The following is a 23,861-nucleotide window of genomic DNA, read 5'->3' on the forward strand; positions in this document are numbered from 1 at the left end:
ATAATTTGCCAATAAGAAGTGAGGTAGCCTTTTGCAGGCATATAATTGGTTAAAATAGTATGTTAGATCCAGTCTAAAGAGGAAGATCTACAATCACATTCCTGGAATGTCTCAAAGTGTTCCACAACTACTGAAGTGCTTTTGAAGCAGAGTTACTGCAATAATGCAGGCAACATCCAATTTGCACACAACAATGATATTCGGATATCAGAAGGACTCCTGCACCCTTCAAATGGTGACAGCTACCTGAAGGACAGGCCTCTTTTTAATTCACAAAGAGACAGTTCCTCTGATTGCAGTGCTGGACAGTCTGTCTAGGTGCGTGCTCAAAACTTTGGAATGGAACTTAAATCCAAAATCTTCTGAATCAGGTGCAAGATTACAACCACTAAGCTAAGACTGATACAATTTCTAGGAACTGGCAAGCTTACTACCAACTTTCCCCCACCTCCTGGTCATTGGTGATACAATTATTTTGAAAGATGTGCAATGTAGAAGAAAACTGAACAGAAATTGTGCTCCAACTGCAGCAGTGAAGAGACTAATATCTTAATGCCAACAATAGGAGAAAGAAAGGGGCACTATTATTGTCCTGTTTGGCTATCCCAAAGTTTTTCCTTAAATTGTTTAACAAAATATCCAAAATGTCCATGATTGACCTCTTCCATTTTCTCATTTATTTCTCCACCCTTCAGGCTCTCTCATTTGCCCGAAACGTTGATTTTACTGCTCCTCAGATGCTGCCTGAACTGCTGTGCTTTTCCAGCACCACTCTAATCTAGAATCTGGTTTCCAGCACCTGCACTCCTTGTTTTTACCCATTTTCAGAAGTGCCTTTAAGTGTGGACAAGCAGTCTAGTTATAGCTCCAGCAGAAAGAAGTTGGCAGGGGTAGTGCAAATAAAAGCCAAAAGTTCAGTGGATGAACATATTCCACAGCATGGCACTTTGATAGATAAGATCGCTGCTGATTCAGGTAAATTCAGCTCAAGCATTACTGATTGGTGCAGATCATTTGGCTAGGGGTAAAAACACAGACTTTTCAAAGGACAGGATCAAGCTTGGCTGTTTTGCAGCTATAATTAACCAACATGCAGACACAGTTACATTCCTTCAATTTGGTACCACTGGGGTTGTAGTAGCCAGAAAACAACTGCTACAGAATTCCTGAACTTTAGCAGAAGAGGGAAGAGAACACTGGTAAGACATCCCAGGACAAAATATGACTTATTTGCGTGTGGCACAGGTCACTAAAAATGCTATTTTTAAGTCTGTGTGAATATGAAACCTGACAGTGCCATAGCCAATGCCAACAGAAAATAATTCCCTCTTTTTTGTCAACAGAATTAGCATTTATAAGGTAATTGAAAGTAGGATCATGATGTGTTTTACTAGGAACTGTCATTATGGGTCTCAATTCCAAGGATTTTCATGGAATACATTTTCTGTCTCAAGGGCAACATAAAGCTTTAATCCCTGGATCCATCACCAATCACAAAAAGAATGAAAAACTTTGCAAAATAAAAACTACAAATAATATTTGATTCAATTTACAACACTATAAGAATAGTACCTGATTAAAAATCACATTATTCTGCTAAAACTAATTTTATTAGGGTTATTAGTGGATACTACACTGTAGGAGAAAGTGAAGACTGCAGATGCTGGAGATCAGAGTCAAAACGTGTGGCACTGGAAAAGCACAGCAGGTCAGGCAGCATCTGAGAAGCAGGCCTGCTCCTGCCCCAAACTTATCTCCTCATACCTTGAAACCTTGTTGTCCTCCTTGGTCCAGGATCTCCTCACATACATTCGGGACACCGCCCACACCCACCACCTCCTCCATGATTTTGGTTTCCCCGGCCCCCAACACCTCATCTTCACCATGGACATCCTGTGCCTGTACATGTCCATCCGCCGTGGCTAAGGCCTCCAAGTCCTCAATTTCTTCTTCTCCCACTGACCCAACTATTAGCCGTCCACCAACACACTAATTTGATCGGCTGAACTGGTCCTCACCCTAAACAATTTCTCCTTTCAATCCTCCCTGCGGTTCCTGCACCACTCAGTCTCCATTTCCTGCAACTGCTTCAACACAGACATCTAAGTCAAACCCACCGCTACCGGATGACATCTCCTTCCAGCCCCTCTCTGTAAAAACGCTATCCCTTACTCCCAATTCCTCCATCCCTGCTGAATCTGCTCCCTGAGGAAGCAATTCCACTCCAGAACATCTCAGATGGCCTTCTACTTCAAGGACCACAATTTCCCTTTCCACATGGTCAACAATGCCCTACCAGCACATCTCCTCCATTTTCAGGACCTCCACCTTTGAACCCCACCCCTCCAATCGCAACAAGAATAGAACCCCAGGTCCTCACCTTCCACCCCACCAATCTCTAGGTACAAAACATCATCCTCCATCATTTTCACTACCAACAGTCACACCTCACCAGAGATATACTTCCCTCCCCACCTCTATCAGCATTTCACAGAGACCATTCATTTTGCAGCTCCCTCATTAGGACCATGTCCCCCAGCAACCACCCTCCACTCTCAGCACCTTCCTTTGCCGCAGGTGGTGTAAAACCTGCGCCCACACCTCTCTCCTTACCTCCATCCAAGGCCCGAAAGGATCCTTCCACATCTGGCAGACATTTTCCTGCACATCCAAACACCTCCTCTACCGTGACTATTGCTCCCGAGGTGGTCTCCTCTGCATTGGGGAGGCAGGACACCAACTCGCGGAAAGTTTCAGAGAACATCTTTGTGACACACACACACACACACACACTAAATAACCCCATTGCCCTGTGGCCGACCACTTCAACTCCCCCTCCCCCATCAAGGACATGCAGGAAGTCCTGGGCCTCCTCCACCACCACATCCAACCACCCAACATCTGGAGGAAGAACGCCTCATCTTCCACCTTGGGACCCTCCAACGCACAGCATCAACATTGATTTCACCAGTTTTCTTTCTCACATGTCCGTTGCATCGTCTGCTCTGACATATCACCATCACCCCACCATCTGCATACAACTATTGCCTTCCAAGTTACCACCCCCCCCCCCACACACAGCTGCATTCCATTCCTATTTTTCTCTCAACCCCCTTCCCTTTGGATTTGGACTTGAAATAGCAAGGCTATAGGCCAAATGCTGAAAAGTGGGACTAGTATAAATTTAGAGTAGTTTTTCTCTATGCAGACTCAACAGGCCAAAGGGAGTCTTCTCCAATGGTATGATTCTATGATTAATCAATCTAGAACCAATTAGCTAGATGGCTACTGTGTTGTTCAGAATAACTTGCATTGCAAGTCTGAATCCTGTTCTGTCTGGAACCTGCCTCCACATCTTGTCCCTGAAAGTTGGAGGCAATCACAAACTATCAAGAAACTAGCTCAGGATGAAGCGTCAGCAGACAGAGTCAAAGACCTGTCTGTGGGCAGAACTCACATAAAATGAATGAAACTACTCAGTGTCTTAAGTAAATAAGAACTCGCTGGGTTCTATTAATTTACTCAACCTTGGTTCAAAGGAATACAAGCGTGTGGCTGCTCCACCATTATGGCTCCTCCCAAACAATGAGTTTGGCACAATAATGTTATTATACTTTAACAAGAATGGCTGCCAATATATTTTATAACTTGCAAAGACCTTTTTCCTACAAACAACAAACTGATTCACAGTCTTAATCATGACCTATTCAGGTAGAATTTGTTTCACACATCTGAAGTCTCATTTAATTCCCACTGCCCCAAAATCTTTCTCTGAGTATTACTACATAAAGTAGATTATATGCCCTAAATAAAGACATCAGCTTAGTGCTGTGCTCAAATGCATTGCTGTTAGATTCAGTTAGCATAGGGCAGCATATTGCCTTGAGCAAAGTTCTTTGACAATTTAAACATTTCACATCATATAATGTTCATCTGTGCATTTGTACTCACCAAATGGTTTCTGGAAAATTCTCTCTGATGAAAGCTATTTCTGACTAGGTCATGCAGCACATCTACATCAGCATAATCTGCATTGTTAATAATTGACAGGTCATCTTTGAAAACAATTCCAAGTTTAATATGATCATGTTACATGAAGAATAAACTAAGGTTGGAGATATTGTTACAGATTTACAGTACACAAATTAGAAATACTTTGATGTAAATTGCACGATTTAGACTCAGTAGTTACCAAAGCACGAACATTCTATTAGCATTATAAGAGGCTTATTTTCAATTTAAATAACATAAAAAGTGCAAGTTAGGAAAGATGCTGTTCAATGAACTTCCTCTATTTTAAGAGGTATTGATGGATTTAAAGTAAATCAGTTACAACCTCCATTAAAGCTCCAGTGAAAAGAATCTCGTAAGTGCAATATCACTTACTAATTTCCAGGTTTCCTAAGAATAGAAATGACCTGTTATGTGAATGGTATTTTTGAATTCATTGACACTACAAGTAATGGCTTCACACAGACACTAAACATATGCAACAAAAATCTGTTATTAAAACCTGAGCTGGAAATTGAATATAATGGAGTGAGCCCCAGCCTTGCAAGTCATATTGTGCTTCACACATTTGTCAGGTTGGGGCTTGACTCCAGATTCATGTTGCACTTGCAAAATAACTATAGCGCATTATCATTTTGAACAAAGATTACAGTTCTATTCTAAAATAATTCTAAAACAAAATTAAAGCAGCATTTTAACAGCTGACTGTAGCCATCCAATGAAGTGCTTAAACTGACTACGTGACAAATCAGCTGTGAGGCACAATTATGTGCCATTAATGGTTGCAATAATGCCCAGGCTGGTGCTTTAAAATGCAATAATAGTACAGAATGGAACAGCTTAGAGTAAGGAGTGTCACGTGTACGAAAAAAAATGTGCTGTGAACATTACTGGAAGGAATTGATGAGATGTGCTTTATGGAATTAATATCAATTTTCTGCCATTCCTCACCCTACTCTTCTAATAAAGCACCAAATGTCTGACACATTCTACATGAAAGGAGATGACAGGAAGGTCAATCTATATTAATGATTTAGATAAAGGAACTGAATTTAAGCACACCCAAGTTTTCTGACAATACACAACTAGGTGGAGAATTAAGTTGTGGGGAGGATATAGCATCTGAAATGGGATACATAGCATGGGACACAGACAGGTTAATAGCTGAACAAGAACATGCAAATAGAATAATGTGGAGCAATGTGATGCTATGCACTTTGGAAGAAAGAAAGGAAAGCAGATTTTTAAAATCAATGAGCAATTATGTTAACGGTGCTTGGATACTTATACATGGAAGGCCAAGTTAACATGTCGTGACAAACATAACAAATAGCATTAGAAAATAAGAAAAAGCATAAATTGATTATGTGGCTCCATCAAGGTTGTTCAGCCATTGAATACAATCAGGGCTTAGCGTCTGCCTCAATTCCAGTTTCTTATCTGCTCCCTATATATTTTGAATTCAAGAAAGATGAAAAGTGCCTCTTCGCAGCCGTAACTATATTCAGTGATGAAATAACTACATCCTGCTCATCAGCAAAGAATTCCAAAGATTCACATCAGCATTAGTGAAGAATTTCATCCCATCTTAGTTTTAAATGATTGAACCTTTACCCTAAGACTGCAGCTCCCTATTTAAGATACCCCGGTCAGGGGAAACAACCGAGTCTACCCTGTCAAGCTCTCTCAGATCATGTATGTTTCAATTAGATCACCTCTCAATCTTTCAAATTCCAGAGAGGATAGGGTCAGTTTACTCAGTCTGGTATCCAGGAACCAAACTAACAGCCATGATCATTACCAATTTTGATGCAAGTATAACCTTTCTTTGATCACATAGTGGGATTTTACTAACATCCTATACAATTGTTGCACAACTTCCTCATTATGGTATTGCATTAAAGATCAGCAACTTCATCTGCCTATCTCATTGCTTGCTGAATCTGCATACCAATTTTATGTTCCCTCTAAGAGTACATTTAACATTTCATGCTTCTTAAACTATGCTGCTTCTTAATCTTGCTACCAGCGTGAGTGATTTCCCCATAACATACTCCACCTCACTGCCCACTCAATCTACTTGTATCTTTCTGCAACCTATTTGTGCCCTTCCTCATAGCCTGTATGTCCACATGATTTTATCATCAGCAAATTTAAAGATATATTAATTATTTAGATGAAGAGACTGAGTAATTATGAATGGCTGATCCTTGTAGCTATGTACTATTATCATCTTCTAACTGTCAAACACTCAGATTTTGCTGACACTGTCTGATCTCACTAGGAGTTGCAAATGGACTGCAGCAGTTCAAGACGACAGCTCACCCCACCTTCCAAGTGCAAATAAGGGTAGATAATAAATGCATGTCCAGCCAGCAACACCCACATCCCATGAGTGAATAGAAAAATGCATTAAGACTTCTTTAATAATAGATTCCAGCAATTTTGCAATGACGAATGTCAATGTAACTTTCTTGTAGTTTGATTCTCTCTCTCCTTTCTTGAGTAGCTGTATTACATTTGCTGACATCCACTTTTCTGGTACTGGTTGGAACCTAGGAAATTTTCCATAATCTAATCAATGCATCCACTGTCTGAAGCTACCTTTTTTTTAAAAAAGAACACCAGGACATAGGCCATTAGACCTGGCAATCCATTAGTTTCTAGTCTCTGATCACTTCTTCATCAACGATGACTATTTTGCCTGATTTGACCAAGGAAGCAGTGTTTAGTTTAGCTACTCTCCTTTTATATACAGTATTTAGAAAAGCTCTTACAAACTGTTTCCACATTCCTAGCTGCCTAATTTTCTTCTAACCATTCTACCCACCTCCTCTACCGCCAATGTCTCCTCTTTTTGTTTTCAATTGACTGGCACCCTTGAATCCCATGTGATCCAACCTTGATCAACCATGTGGAATCTTGTTGAACACCTTGTTGAAGTCCATACAGATAATATCTACTTCTCTGCCTTCAATCTTTTTTTGTCACCTCTTCAAACTGAAGCATAAGAGCTTAAGGGGGTTACAGAGATTTATAAAGTCATGAGGGATGTAGATAAGACGAATCGCAAAAGATTTTTTCCCTAGGGTAGGTGAGTTCAAAACTAGACATTATATTTTTTAGGAAGGGGGCAAGATAGAAAACAGAACTGAGGGCAACCTTTTCACTCAGAGGTTTATATATGGAATGCACTGCCAGAGGAAGTGGCAGATGCAGGTACAATTACAACATTTAAAAGATATTTGGACTGGTACACGAATAGGAAAGGTTTACAGAGACATGAGGCAAACGGGACTAATTTAGTTTGGGAAATTTGGTTCAGCATGTGCAAGTTGGACTGAAAGACCAATTTCTATGCTGTATAATTCCATAACTCATTGCAGCCAAATTCTCCAGATGGTCCTAGATGAAACAGACTAGTCACTGGCTATCAGAGATGCACAAAGACCTGCATGCCAGAACCTTGTCCCCAAACAGCAGGGAGTATTAGGAAGGCAAAAAGTGAATGAGGCACCCAAAGTCTCCACTAGGTCCTCAAGCCTCTCAGGTCAGCAAGGAAGATCTGCCTTTCAAGAGAAGAAACAACTGCCTTCTGCTATAGCACGCTCCTCCTCAGGACTCAGCATGGATAGGGGCTTCTCATTGATATCATAGCCTCAGCTATTTGCAATATCAAGATAGAGGAGTCCCTCAGCATGATAGGGCCCAACAAACCTCAGGCTGCACAGGACAGCTGCTCTAGCTCATCCCAGGCCATAGGAAAATGAGGTCAGCAGCCCACCCCCACCGCAGCCAGCAGCAAAGAGGGAGCACCATGTAGAAGTCCACATAAGAGAATTTAGAAAATATACTAGGTTCACTTGGGCTTGACATGTGATTAGACAATTAATGGTTTGGGGCTTGCATGTAATGCAATGTAATAAAATGTTTGATTTTGTTTATGAAAATTTCTATTCAATCTTAGTTATTCTCTGGCACTGTAAGGGATGTTTATGCATGACTCAAGGGCTGGCTGGGTGACAAAGGCTTGTGTACTCATTATTTGTAAATTGCAAATGTATCAGGTGTTAATGGGTGGCTGGGGTCTGGGATTCCAGCAGAAATGAGTGGTTTGTGTGCATACTTGGATTGTGGCTCTCTATTGTATATGGCTGAAGTGGTAAGGGTAAGGAGAAACACATGATTTTAAAATACCTTCTGAGCTTCCCACGTGCCTAAAGTTTGGTGCCCTTCAAGCAGTTTCTTGTGCCTGGAAGATACGGAGAGTGATCCTCTTCCATTTCCTCCTTGCCTAAAGATGCTTTACATTCCACATTGATATTAGCATTGCTGGTTAAACCAGTGTTTATTACCCATCTCCAAATGCTTTTGAAAAAGTGATGGCAAGCTGCACTTTTGAATCATTACAGTCCACCTTCTGAAGGTACACCCACAATGCTTGTGGGGAAGAAGTGCCAGGAATTTTAATACAGCAATACATTCTGCTTATGGTAATTATTTCATCTTTGATGTTGACCTTGTTCCGATAATTCGAAGAAATCATGGCAATAGAGAAGTTACTAGCAGAAGCCTTACGATAGAAATGTCTATATATAGTTTTCGGACTTTATTATTGAGTGAAATCTCTGAAGGAGAACTTGAGATGTAGGGGCATACCCAAACACCTGGTGCCTTTGTTTGTATAGTTGAGAGGCTACCTTGGGAGTTTCAAATGGGCTGTCTCTTTTACCATGCACATCTTCGTTGCTTTCCATTTCACTGCTGGTATCGACAAGATGTTTGCCAAAACACTCTTTCACAGTCTTGTTTCCTTTCTCAGCACTTAATCTGAGCCATCAACATCCTTTCTTCCCCAGGACTCCAAATCTCACCCAACTCCCCCCTCCCCGAACTCCTGCATAAATTCTAACCCCTCCACATTTTACTTCAATTCTGATGAAGGGTCATCTGGACTCAAAACTTTAGCTTGCTTTGTCTCCATGGATGCTGCTTGACACCCATATGTGGTCTCTATCTTTTTTTTGTGTTTCAGTACAGATTCCAGCATCTGCAGTAATTTGCTCCTATCTGTATCATCAGAAAAGCCTTGGTGAGTTACTGTAGTGCATGTTGCACATAGTAAATAGTGCTGCCACTAGTGCCTTGGTGGTGAAGGAAGTGAATGCTGATGGAGTGTTAATGAAGAATGTTGCTGAGTCCTGAATGTTATCAAGCTTGGTATCAGTGAGTACTTGCTCCTCCAGATGCAGATTGTGTCTCTTCCTCCCTGCTGCTTCCGTAACAGGTGTCCATAGTCCTGTATTTTTGCTGCTCATCCAGACAGACAGAAAATAAGGTAAGAAGAACTGGGGTAGATAACCTGTCAATAGAGGAGCTGAAGTAATGATTCTAGGCAATAACCCACTTTGACCAGAACATTCAGGATCCTCCATGACCAGGATGAGGTTGAAGAGAAGAAAAACCGGAAAACACCAAGCAGGATTGGCTAGAAACACAGAAACCATAAAAGCAGGCCCAGAGGAGCAAGGGGAAGGTACACAGAACAACAGCAGCAGTCTGCAGAGAACATTATGTTTTAATTTTAGATCGTGGTGTTGTTTTTGGACTGGAGAAGTAGCAAGATGAGAAATAAGCAACCCTTCTTTTGGTTTTGCACTAACTTCCCTAAAGTACTTGAGCCTGTCTGATTGATCTATTGAATCGAATGGTTGGAAGTTGAGGTTAATCTATTATTATTTTGATTTGGTAAATTCTGATTTTCTATTTAGACAATGCACAGATACTCCCTTTGGTTTATGCAAGTGGTTCAAAACTATGTGATGCCAAATAAAATTGTTACTTTGAAAAAGTGTTTTAAATCTAGCAATGATATATTGTTAGCATATTATTTTGATTTGACAAACCCTTCACTTGAAATTGGTCAAGCTGTTACATACTGTAAGCCTTTTCACGTCTTGTCTATCAAAAAAACCTGGAAAAACTTCACATATATACTTAAGATAATGTTACTATGTTAATACATCACTTAATAAAGGGAGTTAGTGAGAATAAAATTTGAGCTGCTTAAAAATAAGTAACCCTCGAGAAAATATCAAAAAAAAACCTCCAGTTAAAGATTTATTTTGATCCTTCACAAACAAGTTGGATTTTGAGGAAATCTGATACACAGACAATGGAGGAACAAAATCCTTCTGATTAACAAAGGCTGCTGGCTAGCCTGGGGAGTATTGATAGTCATATACATAGTCTATGAGACCTTGCAAATGGAGAAGTGAGAAATGGTACTTTAACCTCTGACCCTCTCAGCCTGACCATCCACATTCATTCAGAAATGGATCCACATTGGCCCACGTATCACTATAATGATGTGATGATGTGCAATTGATTGGGAGATGCTGTACATGTCTGCGCTGAACCAAGACACAGAATTTCATTAAACATGACAGTTACCAAAATCCAATAACAACCAATTGAAGCAAAGCTCAAATTCTCCTCCATCATGTTTCACAAATCAACAATGATCTCTCAGAGCCAGTTCAATCTTCAGTAATATTGCTACTCTCACATCTCAAAAGTAATGAGTAGATCAGTAGATCCTGGCAACTAGTGGAGTCATCTCCACACAAGTCTCTGTTCATGATCCATTCCCCAGAAGGATGCCCTCGCAAATTGCTGCTGAGCTGACCAAAATGCACACACCTCCGTTCTTCTCAGGTTCCCCCCTCCCTCAAATTGGAGGACCTTCTTCCAGAATGAAGAATATACCTGAGCATGGCCCATCTGATAGGAGCACTCTTCAGTTTCTGCAACACTGTCCTCTCCAACTGCTTTTCAACCCCTATTCAGCCAGAAGACCATTCATTACATGGGCCATGACCCTATATCATAATCTTCCTATCACTTTGGTAAAGAGAAAAGAGTTACTGCATGAATGCCAAACACAATAATAGTTGCTGCTGTTTTGCTGCACTTTAAAAGTTACTAACATTCTGATCCTCCACCTCTAAAGGTACGCTTAATTAAAAAATTCAGACAGCCTGTAAAATAGGGTCTTACTGATTCCTTAACCATTTCAGTTGCTTGGTACTTATTCATTTTCAAAATCTGCGTACACTTATAAAGTAATTGGTTTGTAAAATTGCATCACCATTTGATCAGAAGCCTGAACCACAGTTCAATTGCCCTCCTAATTGGCAACTTCACACAGCTTTTGCCCCAAGTTTCAGAATTTCTTCTTTGATTTAATGATAAGACAGCTATCTCCAGACAATCTGCTTTTTGTCACATACATGGTCTTGGAGTGCCACTGTAATGTTTCATACCAGCCTAATTGCTTAGCACAGGGCTTTAGGAGAAACTTTGGTTACTCTCCATGTCAAGAATATTTGGTAAAAGGTTAGTTCATGCCAAGTAACCTCCATCCTCAAACAGACTTCCTTCCCCAACCCTCCAAAACCTTTGATCCTGGATCTCATTCACAGGCTCGTTTGGTGAATCCTTACAAGTCGTGAACCTTAAGGAGAAAAGTCTGAACACAATATGCAACCAAACTTTCCCATTACTGAAGGAAATGTAAGAGTGGCTTTCACTCCAGTGCTGCCTAAATCCCAGTAGACCATGTCCAGGCTGGCACTGGCATCCACTAGAATTCAATTAGAATTAGTACCCTTTGAATTTTACAATTAATTAAGTTGAAGATTCCCTTCAGTCAATTGGGAGTATACTGGAAACAAAAAGCACTCCAGGGTCCAGAGACCATATGCCACTGAACAGTCCCTCACTGAAGGTAGTGTGTAGAGCACACCAGATCCCCATCACAATATCATCTGCAAAAAAAAAGGATGTTTTACAAGACAGTGCTCAGATTATACATATAAAGCAAGCACAAGCAGCAAAGGGGACATGTGATTGAAAATCTTGTTAACTCTATTAGCACACCACCCAATGGATGAGAGCAATAAGCAATTATAACACCATGCTGAATGTGTGCATGTGTGTCACTGGTTAAAATAAAATAGGAGAAAGTGAGGTCTGCAGGCACTGGAGATCAGAGTCGAGAGTGTGTTGCTGGAAAAGCACAGCAGGTCAGGAGCATCCGAGGAGCAGGAAAAACAAAACAAAAAAAAATTTTTTTAAATCAACATTTTATGCCCTCCCTGATGAAGGGCTCCGGCCCAAAACATCGATTCTCCTGCTCCTCGAATGCTGCCTGTCCTGTTGTGCTTTTCCAGCAACACTCTTGAAAAGAAAATAGGAGCCTAAAAAACAGTAGAAAAAGGATAATATGAGGACTAACAAATAAGTACTGCAAGTGATGTTTTGGGTATCTTGCAATTATTATTTGAAAATTTAAACAAATACAGTAGTTCTGGCACAAATTGAAAAGCAATTCTGACTTTCTTGCAATATTGCTGGTTCAGTGGCTAATTCCTGCTCATCAATACTCTTCCTCTATCTTAGTTTTACTTCTTGTTCATTGACATGCAAGATGAGGATTTGCATTTAATGGAGTAAATAACAGATGGCAATCTGTTATGACCCTGGAAGTTTGTATTGTGGGGTAAAAGTAAAGTTGCCATAGGACCATAGGGCAACTCTTCCATTTGAGAGACTGTTGTGGTGGTTTAACCCGAGGGTCACCATATCTCAGACAAGGGGACAGGTTCAGAAAGTAACCTCTGCCATTGCAGGAACTTTACCCATGCTGTTGCTTTAACCCTGCATCACAACCTAGTCAACTAGCTAACCAACAGTCCTCCTCAGTCTAGATAACCTAGTTTCTACTTTAAGACCCTATCACATGCTCAATAATCAACTTCTTTATACATGTATATACACCATTGTTGTTGTACAGTAGATGTAAACATTTTAAGCTACAGCTGAAGAAAGTAGTCAAGCCAAACTTCCACTCTTCAAACTCCTTTAACTAAAAGATTTTGAAGAGCTGCTACATGACATGCTATCGGTTTTGTAAATCCATAGACAGTTCTTTAGTTAATACACAACAAAGGAAACATGAGCACAATTTATGATTAGATTAGATTCTCTACAGTGTGGAAACAGGCCCTTCAACCCAACAAGTCCACACCAATCCTCCGAAGAGTAACGCACCCAGACCCATTTCCCTCTGACCAATGCACCTAACACTATGGGCAATCAAGCATGGCCAATTCACCTGACCTGCACATCTTTGGATTGTGGGAGGAAACTGGAGCACCCAGAGGAAATCCACGCTGACACGGGGACAATATGAAAACTCCACACATACACTAATCCAAGGCTGGAATTGAACCTGGGACCTGGTGCTGTGAGGCAGCACTGCTAACCACTGAGCCACTGTGCCACCCCTGATCAAACATGAGACAGACTTGAAGAAGTGTATTTGTTATTCTCAAATGATGATAGTGGAGGGGTTGGTGGCCAAACTGAATAGTGCATATATTACATCCCAGATGCTCTGTGGACAACAAACTAGATACAATGCAGATATCCTTAGTGCAGCCGACACAAACATTGTTGTAGTTATTGTGACTATAACAATAATTAGCAGCCTCATTTGACATTGCATTTCACCCAGCTGCCCTGAGCCTGGTCTCTGTACCTTGGTTAGCCCTGACATCAGACACAGTCATTATCTATTCTTATTTCAATAGTTGCAGTGCTAGTGGAGCAATTAAACAAAATCGTATTGCATTCAATAGATAGATAGATAGATTGAACTCACTTTTCCATAATCGGTCAAATAAACTACTGACTACATTATCTGCAACATCAAGAATGGTGGTCAACAATGCATCAGTAGTTGAGCAAGACTTGCTTTCCATTTTAAACATTATCACTGGTGTTAACAATTAATTACCCTAATGGAACTCTTGTACATGAAGTGTTTTCCCTGAAGAGCAAGCTGGCAGAAATAAAACAGGTTGAAGTATGTGGTAAACAAGAGTCCCAAGTTTATTGCTCAATAACTTAACAGTTGCACAGGTGTCACACTTAATGCCAACGGTAATTCCTTGTTTTGTTCCTCACGAACATTAATTATTCTTGGCTCTGCTGATTTTCCATCAACCTCTTGTTTTTGAAAGTGATAAAAGATAAATGATATAAGATGCAAAATATTATGGAAGCATGGATCTTGCATTTCAACATCTGACATTCACTCTCTATTCTATAGCAGATAAAAAAAAACAGCTGTTGATAAGAAAGACTTGCAATGCTAAGGGAAGAGGGGCTGGGACGAGAATTAGGAGAGAGTGAGGACTGCAGATGCTGGAGATCAAAGAGTGTGGAGCTGGAAAAGCACAGCCGGCCAGGCAGCATCCGGGGTGCAGGAGAATCAACATTTTGAGCACAAGTTGAAGGGCTTACACTCAAAACATCAATTCTCCTGCACCTTGGATACTGCCTGACCAGCTGTGTTTTTCCAGCTCCATATTCTTTCGGACTGGAATTAGGAGAGTTGCAACTGCAAAAAACATGTAATTGATGGACAGAATGGCCTCCTCCTATAGCAAACCATTTCTTTGATGCTATACAAAACTTCTAAATTATATTGTTGGGCAACTGGTACAGACACTCAAAATATTCCTCCGAATCTCCCCCACCACACCGCGGAGACACATTAACTCAATGAAAACAAATGGATCAGTGCCACTTGAAATAGAACAAGGACTTTCAAACATACTGGATCATCCCACAGTACTGTCAAGGCCAAGATATTAAATTTAATTTCTAAAGTAAACTATGGTTTGACTAATATCACGTGTATCTATCACAGACAAGTCAAACTGAACTTTAATTCCTACAAATAGACAGTGAGATTCTTCACATATTCAACTTTACTACAGGTATTTGCCAAGTGCACTTAAAGTGTTTACTTAGTCCTCAGAGCAATACATTTCGTAACAGTTCAGCATTTGATTTGAAATAACTTTTTGTAAACACACTGCCTTGCAGGATGACTTCTATCTCTCGCCGCTTTATTGTGGATCACCACATTGAGGCCACGAGGGAACGCAACTTTAAGATTCACTACAGTTTAATTTAATTCTTGATAATTTCATGGACGATCCCACCACGAGTTGACGAATGTAATTAACTCGTTCTATTCGCTTCTCGAAAGATGCTCCCACATCCAGAAAGCGTTAGGATCAGAACAATGTATGCCAGATATTTTGCGCAGATTATGTAACGAAGATAGGAGTGTTCGATAAAGGAAAACACATGAGGGTTTAACATAATTAGCACGTATGCGAAATTACTGAAATAACAAATTATTTCCGATGACAAACTTTATAACTACAATAAATATTTATCTAAAAAAAAACAGCGCGCCAAAGTTGAAAGATTTAGCAAGTAGTTTAACCTGCAAACTAGGGCACAATACTTTTTAAAACAAAAGCTATTTGCACCTGACTCCTAGAGGTGGGGATGGGGTGGGGGGAATTTACCCCGGGCTTGCCCATCAAGGGTAGACTGGACGATCGCGATCTTTTTACGGAGGTTGACAGCCCGCCTCAGGCACGGTCAAGCTGGGAGGGGCAGTGTTTCCGATGCACCCCCATCCATCCTTTCATCACTCTGGAGTTGTGGTCCAAGGCTGCAGCGTTGCCAGGACAGATGTTGGCCGCTGCCCAGCAGCGGTTACCACAGTAACGCATAACAGAGCGCGCGCCGCTGCCCGTTGCCCCCAGGGACCAATGGGGAAGGGGGAAGGGAGGGGCGCGGGCCTCTGAACAGCAGTTCCCCTTCAACCCCATACAACAACAAGTTTACCCCTGACAAACCTGAGCGCCCCGGTCACCGCTCCGACAACGATGGCACAAACTTTCAGCAGCTTTAAAAACACACCTCCACGAAGCTGAGTGACTACTCCCCGAGGATTTAATCTGGCTCCCATTCTTACCGTCGTCTCCTCAAGAAGAGCCCGCGATGCCCCTTTCTCTTCGCCGGCCACCCACACACACCCCCCCACCCCCCACGACCTTCTGACCACCAGCAAGATAATGGGGGGGCATCCAGTCAGAGTTCGCGGTTCATTCTGCCTCCGTTTGCTGCTTGGGCTCGGACTTGTTCTCCTTCGCCCCACCCCTTCACTCCCCTCACAGCCGTTGTCAAAGTGGACAAGGGACAGTGATGGCATGAGTTTCAGCCACCACCGGCTGAATGACGGGGGGGGGGCGCGACCGGGCGCACGCGGCCTCCACCGTCCACTCAGAGCCGGGCGCGAGCCAGCGCGCGACTCTTTGTGACGTCAGCGCCTGCCACCCGGCCCCATTCATGAAAAGCGTGCGCGCTTGTGTAGCTCTTGCTGAATGGCTTTGTGAGCGGGCAAGAATGTCACAAGTCTTGTTCGCGCCAGACCCAGGCGAAACCTATCCTTCTTGCTTTTTATTTAGCCGGTGCTGGACAATACAAGCCCACAACACCCCTGCTGATACATTTGTGCACTGCTTGCCTTTAACATGCAGCTCACTTTTAACCGGCAAGGTTTGTGAGACAGCTCCATGCCTCCCTGAGCCTCACAGAATATTCTGTTTCCTCTGAGTAGTATCGGACGTCGTTGTGTCGCATGTTCGTCCAGTTATCGCGTCCAACATAAGCAATAGCATCGTGCACTGAGTAATTCACGAGAGCAAGTGTACACATCAGGGAAAATTCGTGTTTATCTTGTCCGGCTTTGCTTATCCTGAAAAGCAAAGTAACATTAACATCCATACATATCTGGTGCAAATATATCGTTATTGGGGTTTTCTTTGCTTAACAAAGGTATACTTAAAACTTTTAAAAGTCAAATTCCTTACCTACTTTCTGCACATGTTGCAAACGCATTCTGTTTAAGTCCACCATTAGCCCAACAATCATGAACTTGGCAGGACTGTTAGTTTTGAGTAAACGAAGTGACTTTGTGTGTCCAGAAGGGACGCTGCGTAGGATTGTCATTTTACTCGATGTTTATCATTTGTGTCATTTGCCAATTTGGAGGAGAATTTAACCAATTTGAAAATCGATATTTCTTCGGATGATCACCGCTCCCAAGGGCAATTACGCGAAATCCAGTGTCCAAAAGGAAACAAATTGCGAATGTTTTATTTGTGGAAGAGGACAATGCGATTGCAAGATACACACCGCTACATTCCATTAACAATGGCTAAACTATGCCTGTGCAATCGCTGACCCACTTTTTCAGTCACTTACAAGACACCCTTATCACCAAAGGCTGTAGCTGTCAAATTTCATTAAGAGGCAAAATTCTGTCTGCAGCCATGGACTAGACTCACAGAAGTACGTCTGTCACCCACAGGCATTAAAGGATTATTGCTTCCTCAGTTAAGTCTTACAGTCTGGACTACACTGAAAGACGAGAAAAGGTTTCAGGTACCACTAATTGTTATCTCTTTCATTGTATTGTCACCACCTTTGAAGATTAGACTTTTTGTGAATGGGATTTCATCCAGTTTTAAAATTACCTTGCAAAAGACTGGTATGTGTACCAGCTGCCTCTAGTTATAGAAAAATAATTGCAAACCAAAAAAAAGCTATCAGCATCCCAGGGCAAAACATTAAATCTTAATGTAATTATCAAATGACAGTCATCAAAAGGGGTCACAGAATGCAAACATATTTCATCGAACTGTAGAGGTTCACAAAGATTATGTGACACAGTCTAATCAACCATTCGTCAAACTAAATGTATTTTTTATTTATAAACTGCTTAAATATTTGAGCAGTGGCCTGATTCCTCCTCTCCCCTTAATTCTGTTGTGTTAACAAAAAAGATGCAGGACTGATACTGTTTCCACACAGCCTGCTAATAGTTTTCTGCAAATAATTATACCTGATAAATAGCTTTAATGTTTGGTTTGTAGAATGATTCTGATTTATTGTAATGACTAGTTTGCTTAGTATCTCATCTCCCTTGTTGGTTCATTCTAAAAAAAGAGAAATATTTTCAGGTCAAGTCATTTCATGTTAATCGTTCAGGCGTGAATAGTCTGGAACATTGTCAGTTTAAGTCCCACTCCAGAGATTTAAGCTTATATTCCAGGGCTGACAGTCCACTTTATAATACAGTGTTTTGCACTGTCAAGGTGCTGAATTTAAACAAGATATTAAATTAAAGTCTTCTTTTTCTTCTCAGGTGGAAATAAATAACCCACTGTACTACTTCAAGGAGGAGTAAGGAGTACTCCTGCAAGGGAGTCAAAGGTTAAAAAACAGGCAGGAAGTTGGAGTTAAGGCCACAATCAGATCAGCCATTATCCTATTGAATGGCAGAGCAGGCTCAAGCAGCCAAAATGCTGGCTTCTTCTATTTCTTAATTTTTTTCCATTCCTGGTGCTTCAGTCAATACAGTACTTATCCATCAGCCAGTATTTCTAACTATTTGGTCACATATCTCAGTCCGTTGTAGAACTCTGTTGTGTAAAAAATTATTGCCATATTTTCTACATTACAATAGCCACACTTTAAGAAAACATTGTACTTTGTTTTTTGTAAAAAGTTTGAAACATCCTGAGGTTGTGAAAGGCAATCGTAAGATGGTCCTTTTATTTTAAATAACTCCATCAAAGCTTTCCAAAGTCTGCTTGTAAGAAGACCCAGCTCTGAGTATAGTCCTTATGGACTGAACTGAAAATATCAAATGTAAATGAACAGATGGAAATAATTTACATTTAAATGACAGTTAAAATAATGTACTGAGGTTACAGTATTTGGAACTAAACACTTCCAGACCTAATAAAACCAATATATTGCCCTGTCATAATTGTTTGAAAATATGATGATTGATGGCCAACACTAATCTGAAAAATTTTATGGAACTAAGCCCAAGGCAGATCTCCTCATAAAGATCATTGATGGAATCTTTCTGAAGAATATTAACAATAAAACCCATACTATACATACAGTATAAATAACTCTTTAGCATTTTTGAAAATATGGAAGTACTCTATTCAGCCCTTATGAGACAAATGTGTTTCCAATGCTGATTCTTGACTGCTCATTCAACTTAACCTGACAATGTATTCAGTAACAACTTGTATTTATATGGTGCCTTTGTAATATTTAACATCTCAAAGCACTATATATGAACGTTATCAGACAAAAATTGACACTGAACTACATGAAGACAGCTGATCAGACAATCAAAAGCTTGGTCAAAGAAGTATGAGAGAATTCTTAAAGAAGTATGAGAGAAGTCTTAAAGAAGGAGAGAGATGTAAAGAGATGGAGAAGTTTAGGAAGGGAATTTCAGATTTAGGGCCCAGGTAACCAAAATCATGACTCCCTGTATTGGAGTAAAGGAATTGATGGCTACACAGAGACCATATGCAACTTTAAAATATAGTTCAACTCTGAACTGAGCTTCAACTCTAACTCTTGAATACATCATCAAGATAATCTAATTCCACCTATTCATATCACCTCTGTATTTCAGTTTAACCTCAGTACTACTGAAAGTCTCATTGACACATCATTGCATCTGCTGCAAAGCAAATCCACCAAATCATTTTGAAGGACATTGGAAAACACCAGGCAATACAGTATCAGAGAAGGTATGAGAAGTAGTTTCTCTTGATTTCTGACATATTATTCTCCCAATTTCTATCTTACACTGGCAACAAGTTCTATTTATATAATGCTGAGATGTGAAAATAGACATTAAAGGTGAATGATCAAAGGTGTGGTTGTACAGAAAAATGGACAGGTTCAGATGACAGACAGTTAAATCCAAACCAAACAATTAAATTCTCCAGAACTCTGCTCCCGATATGCAATGCCAACACATCTATCAACTCAGTACTCACTGAAGTCCAGTTCCCACTCTCCATTGCATCAGGTTTGAAAGCCTATTCAAGTTTTAGTTGCCTTTTTAGCCCTGATCTACCTTACACTGGTTAACTTTTCCAGTATTAAACTCAGTATACACCTACTGTTCCATCTCTCTGGTCCACTTAACACCCTCTCTATCCCAACTTCTAATCTATGCATCAAGCTGTCAGCATGCCCTAATACACTGGATAACTCTTCTTCAAGACCTCCATCTTGACACATTTCCCAATCCTAAAAATATTCCTCATCCTCAGTATCTTCAAAAGCATCTTCAGTTACTTCTTGTCATTTCTCTCCAAATTTCCTGATCTCCTTTAAAGTATCTTTGGATATTTGTTCTATGAAAGTCGTAAGTATTTTTGATAATTGAAGAAAATGAAAGTAAATATTAGGTGGTAATTATAATGGAATAGCTGTACCTTTACCTCATTTATTCTTTCAAGGAATGTGAGCATCACTGCCTAGGCCCACATTTGTTGCCTATCTGTTGTGACTCTTGAACTAAGTGGTTTACTGGGCTATTTTAGAGGGCAGTTAAGAAACAGCCATATTAATTGAATCTGGAATCACATGTAAGCCAGTCTCTGAAAGGATAGCAGATTTCCTTCCTGATAGGACATTAGTGAACCCAACGGGATTTTAAACAGCTGATAATAGTTGTCATGGTCACCATTCTTAGGCAAAGCTCTCAATTTCATGTTTATTTAATTGAATTTAAATCCACTTGCTGCCATGGCGGGAGTTGAACCCACAGCCCCCTCTGGATTATTAATTCATGATATTATCACAATGCCAACTCTCTCCTATTTGCACCTTAATTATAGGTCAGTTATTCTACACATTTTATATTTCAGTGTAAGTTTCCATTGTATCCAGTATTTATACACAATGCAAATTAAAATCAAATCAACTAATTCCAACTGCAACCAGAATCTGATCTTTTTAAAAGCTCCATTGATGAGGCTGAGGAAAAGTTGATTGCACCCCCTACCACCTCCCCCCCGCTTTCTTCCAATTATAAGACATGTCAAACATAGAAGAGGAAGTTCTATGCATGTTTTTCAGTCTGAATGCATAAAGCTCCATTTTTTCCGAACAGAAAAAAATGTGCATATAACGGCATAGCTCCAAATTGCTTCCTCTATCAATGCAAGTGTAAACCACACCAAAGGGTGCCAAAAGCATTAATAAAAGTTACAACAGTGCAATATTATAATAAAAGCAAAATATTGCAGATGCTGGAGGTCTGAAATTAAAAAAAGAACAGCTGGAAAAAAATTGGAAGGTCTGGCAGCATTTGTGAAGTGACATAAAGAATTAACATTGCACAAATCCAATTTGTTGGAAATGAGAGGTACTAACATATATTGCACAAAGTATGTTCTCGCATGAAATACTGGTCTATTTACATTCTTAGTGCATTGAAGAATTCTGCTCCACTTTCATGAATAGGGTGGGATTATGCTTTTAATAAGAAATCAACTTTTGGATGAATTTCAGCATCACAGACCTTAACCATACAGAATGGAGTGGGCAAGGGCAACTCGATGATCTTTGCGTGGACATAGTTCCAGGCTGGCTAACATAGTCATTCACAGGCCGCCTACTTGTGGAACGTTTCAGAGAACACCTCTGGGACACCCGGACCAACCAACCCAACCACCCCATAGCTCAACACTTCAACTCCACCAAGGACATGCAGGTCCTTGGACTCCTCCATCGCCAGACCATAGCAACACGACGGTTGGAGGAAGAGCACCTCATCTTCCGCCTAGGAACCCTCCAACCACAAGGGAAGAACTCAGATTTCTCCAGTTTCTTCATTTCCCCTCCCCCCACCTTGTCTAAGTCAAATCCCTTGAACTCAGCACCGCCTTCCTAACCTGCAATCTTCTTCCTGACCTCTCCACCCCCACCCCACTCCAGCCTATCACCTTCACCCTGACCTCCCTCCACCTATCCATTTCCAACGCCCCTCCCCCAAGTCCCTCCTCCCTACCTTTTATCTTAGCCTGCTGGACACACTTTCCTCATTCCTGAAGAAGGGCTTATGCCCGAAACGTCGATTCTCCTGCTCCTTGGATGCTGCCTGACCTGCTGCGCTTTTCCAGCAACACGTTTTCAGCTCATTCACAGAATAAAGGCACGGTCATTCTTGCTGCCTCATTCTTATCCATGTCCAATTGACCCTGCTGAGGTGAACATGTAGTGAGTGCAAGTGCGGACAAGATAGAGGCAACCAGAGACCTGTGAGCACCACAGCATAAATAATTGACATGGATCATTTAGAATTAAGTGTGTTTGGGGTTATTTAGACATTGTGTTTATTGTCCTACTAATATCGTCACCTCAGATGAGTGGAGCTATTTTTCTGTTCGCGACAATCTACTACCAAGATATTAATCGATCAGAAATAGTCAAGAGTTTGAGAGTGATGCTACTATTGTAGATCAGCGCACTGTAGAGTACCTTCAAACAGGTTCGGTTTTCAGAAAAGCGAGAATCAGCCTGGTCTTCCCTCCCCATGCCCCCAGCCCTCCCTATTTGCCAAAGGCTCGTTCAACCCCTTTTCCCGACGAGATCTGAACAGCTTCCAGTCTCATCTCACACTTGAGGAAGGAAACCCGATGGGACTGGGGCGGCTCCCAGAGTATACGAATCGACCTCTTTTATTTTGTTAAAAAATACATTTCTCTCACTTGAGCATGCCTGTTTTGTGATTCTGGAAGAATTATATCGTTCTCTGAACTTTTACAAGTTCCACGCGACCCAGCCTTAAGTATTTAAACGTGAAGGGCTCTGGAAATAGTCCTGTGAATTAAACTCAGACGGAAAAGAACAAATTAGCGTCCCTCCAAATTGCCCCAGCGATTTTTCAGTGTCTAACCATGGTCCCATGTAGATAAACCTTCGTACAACTGCTTCAGTGCACTTACAATTGATACCGCTAGCAAACAGTATGTTTACTTTTCCATATAATTCTAAGTGCAGTTTTCAATTACCTTTGGTATTGTACACTTTATGAACAATACAGTAACACACACCAAGAGATAAATATACTGGCAACATAAACAGGCTGAGCTATAAATATACTGCGGGATCGATATGCAAGTGCTCTCTGCACGTTCGGGCCATTTCTGTCAATTTCATCCCATTTCCAAAGGAAGTAATCCATCCCAAACAGACCTGAAATATGTCAGAAGGCCTTTTTTGCTCCCCGATAAACATCTTGTGTTAAGTGCAGCCTGTTCCATGCTGTAATTTCTCCTCTGAAGCTGAGGACATAAGCTCCACATGTGGTCTTGGTCAACATCAGTTCCTCTGGTGACGTCAATAGCTCGTCTCTGCTGACTGTAAACGAACGGGCCCCGATTAAAGCTTTCTGCCTTTTTTTTGGAACAGTTTTGATGCTGTCAGTTTGGGTTACGTTATTTGCAACGCCCTTCTGAAAAGTTGGTGATTCTGCGCGTGACTCCAGTCAGTTTCTTGCAAAAACAAAACAAAATCTCCACCTCAGATTTTAGACTTCAGCGATTACTGCACTCCTGCATGACGTTCTCATAAAAGTGAAGATCAAGTGAGCGGCTGTTTTGTATCAGTGTTGCTGCAGAACAGTCATATTTCGCCTGCCTTACCTTTACTGTCCTTGAGCTGGATATGGTTACAATTGATACAGCCGAATTTCTGACTGTCAGCAATAAAAGATGTAACCTGCCTATTTTTTTTTGTTTGAATCGCTTGCTCGACTTTAGGGTCACAAGGAAGATATTTCAAATGACCATCACCTTACAATAATGACATTAGAGATGGAAAAATAATTAATTACAAATAAAAAAGCGTTTCATAAAAGGTTGGACTAAACTGTCGAAAAGTCGTTGTGTCAATTTAATGACGATTATAATTGTGGCTGTACAATATTTGTCTGGTTGTGTGATGCACTTTGAAGTGGAATATTAATGAAGATAAGAATATAACAGGGTCATAGCATTAGCCAGAGATCAGAGCAAACACAG

At 40.8% G+C, this 23,861-nt stretch overlaps 1 protein-coding gene across 5 annotated transcripts in view; it reads right to left on the bottom strand.

The window, feature by feature from the left end:
- The window catches only part of rhobtb1 (Rho related BTB domain containing 1), a 90,620-nt gene extending 67,224 nt beyond the window's left edge, over positions 1-23,396 (bottom strand). Inside the window, exon 1 of one of the 5 annotated variants that reach the window (XM_072557917.1) lies at positions 23,035-23,396. The gene's annotated coding sequence lies outside the window, so the exon portion shown is untranslated. Of the gene's footprint in view, positions 1-15,800; positions 16,247-16,817; positions 17,195-21,847; positions 21,869-23,034 lie in introns of those variants that run through there. The other 4 variants (XM_072557919.1, XM_072557918.1, XM_072557916.1 and 1 more) reach the window with 4 other exon arrangements.
- Positions 23,397-23,861: the final 465 nt, after the last annotated feature.

This window comes from Chiloscyllium punctatum, chromosome 38 (assembly GCF_047496795.1).
Source record: "Chiloscyllium punctatum isolate Juve2018m chromosome 38, sChiPun1.3, whole genome shotgun sequence".
Lineage (NCBI taxonomy): Eukaryota > Metazoa > Chordata > Chondrichthyes > Orectolobiformes > Hemiscylliidae > Chiloscyllium > Chiloscyllium punctatum.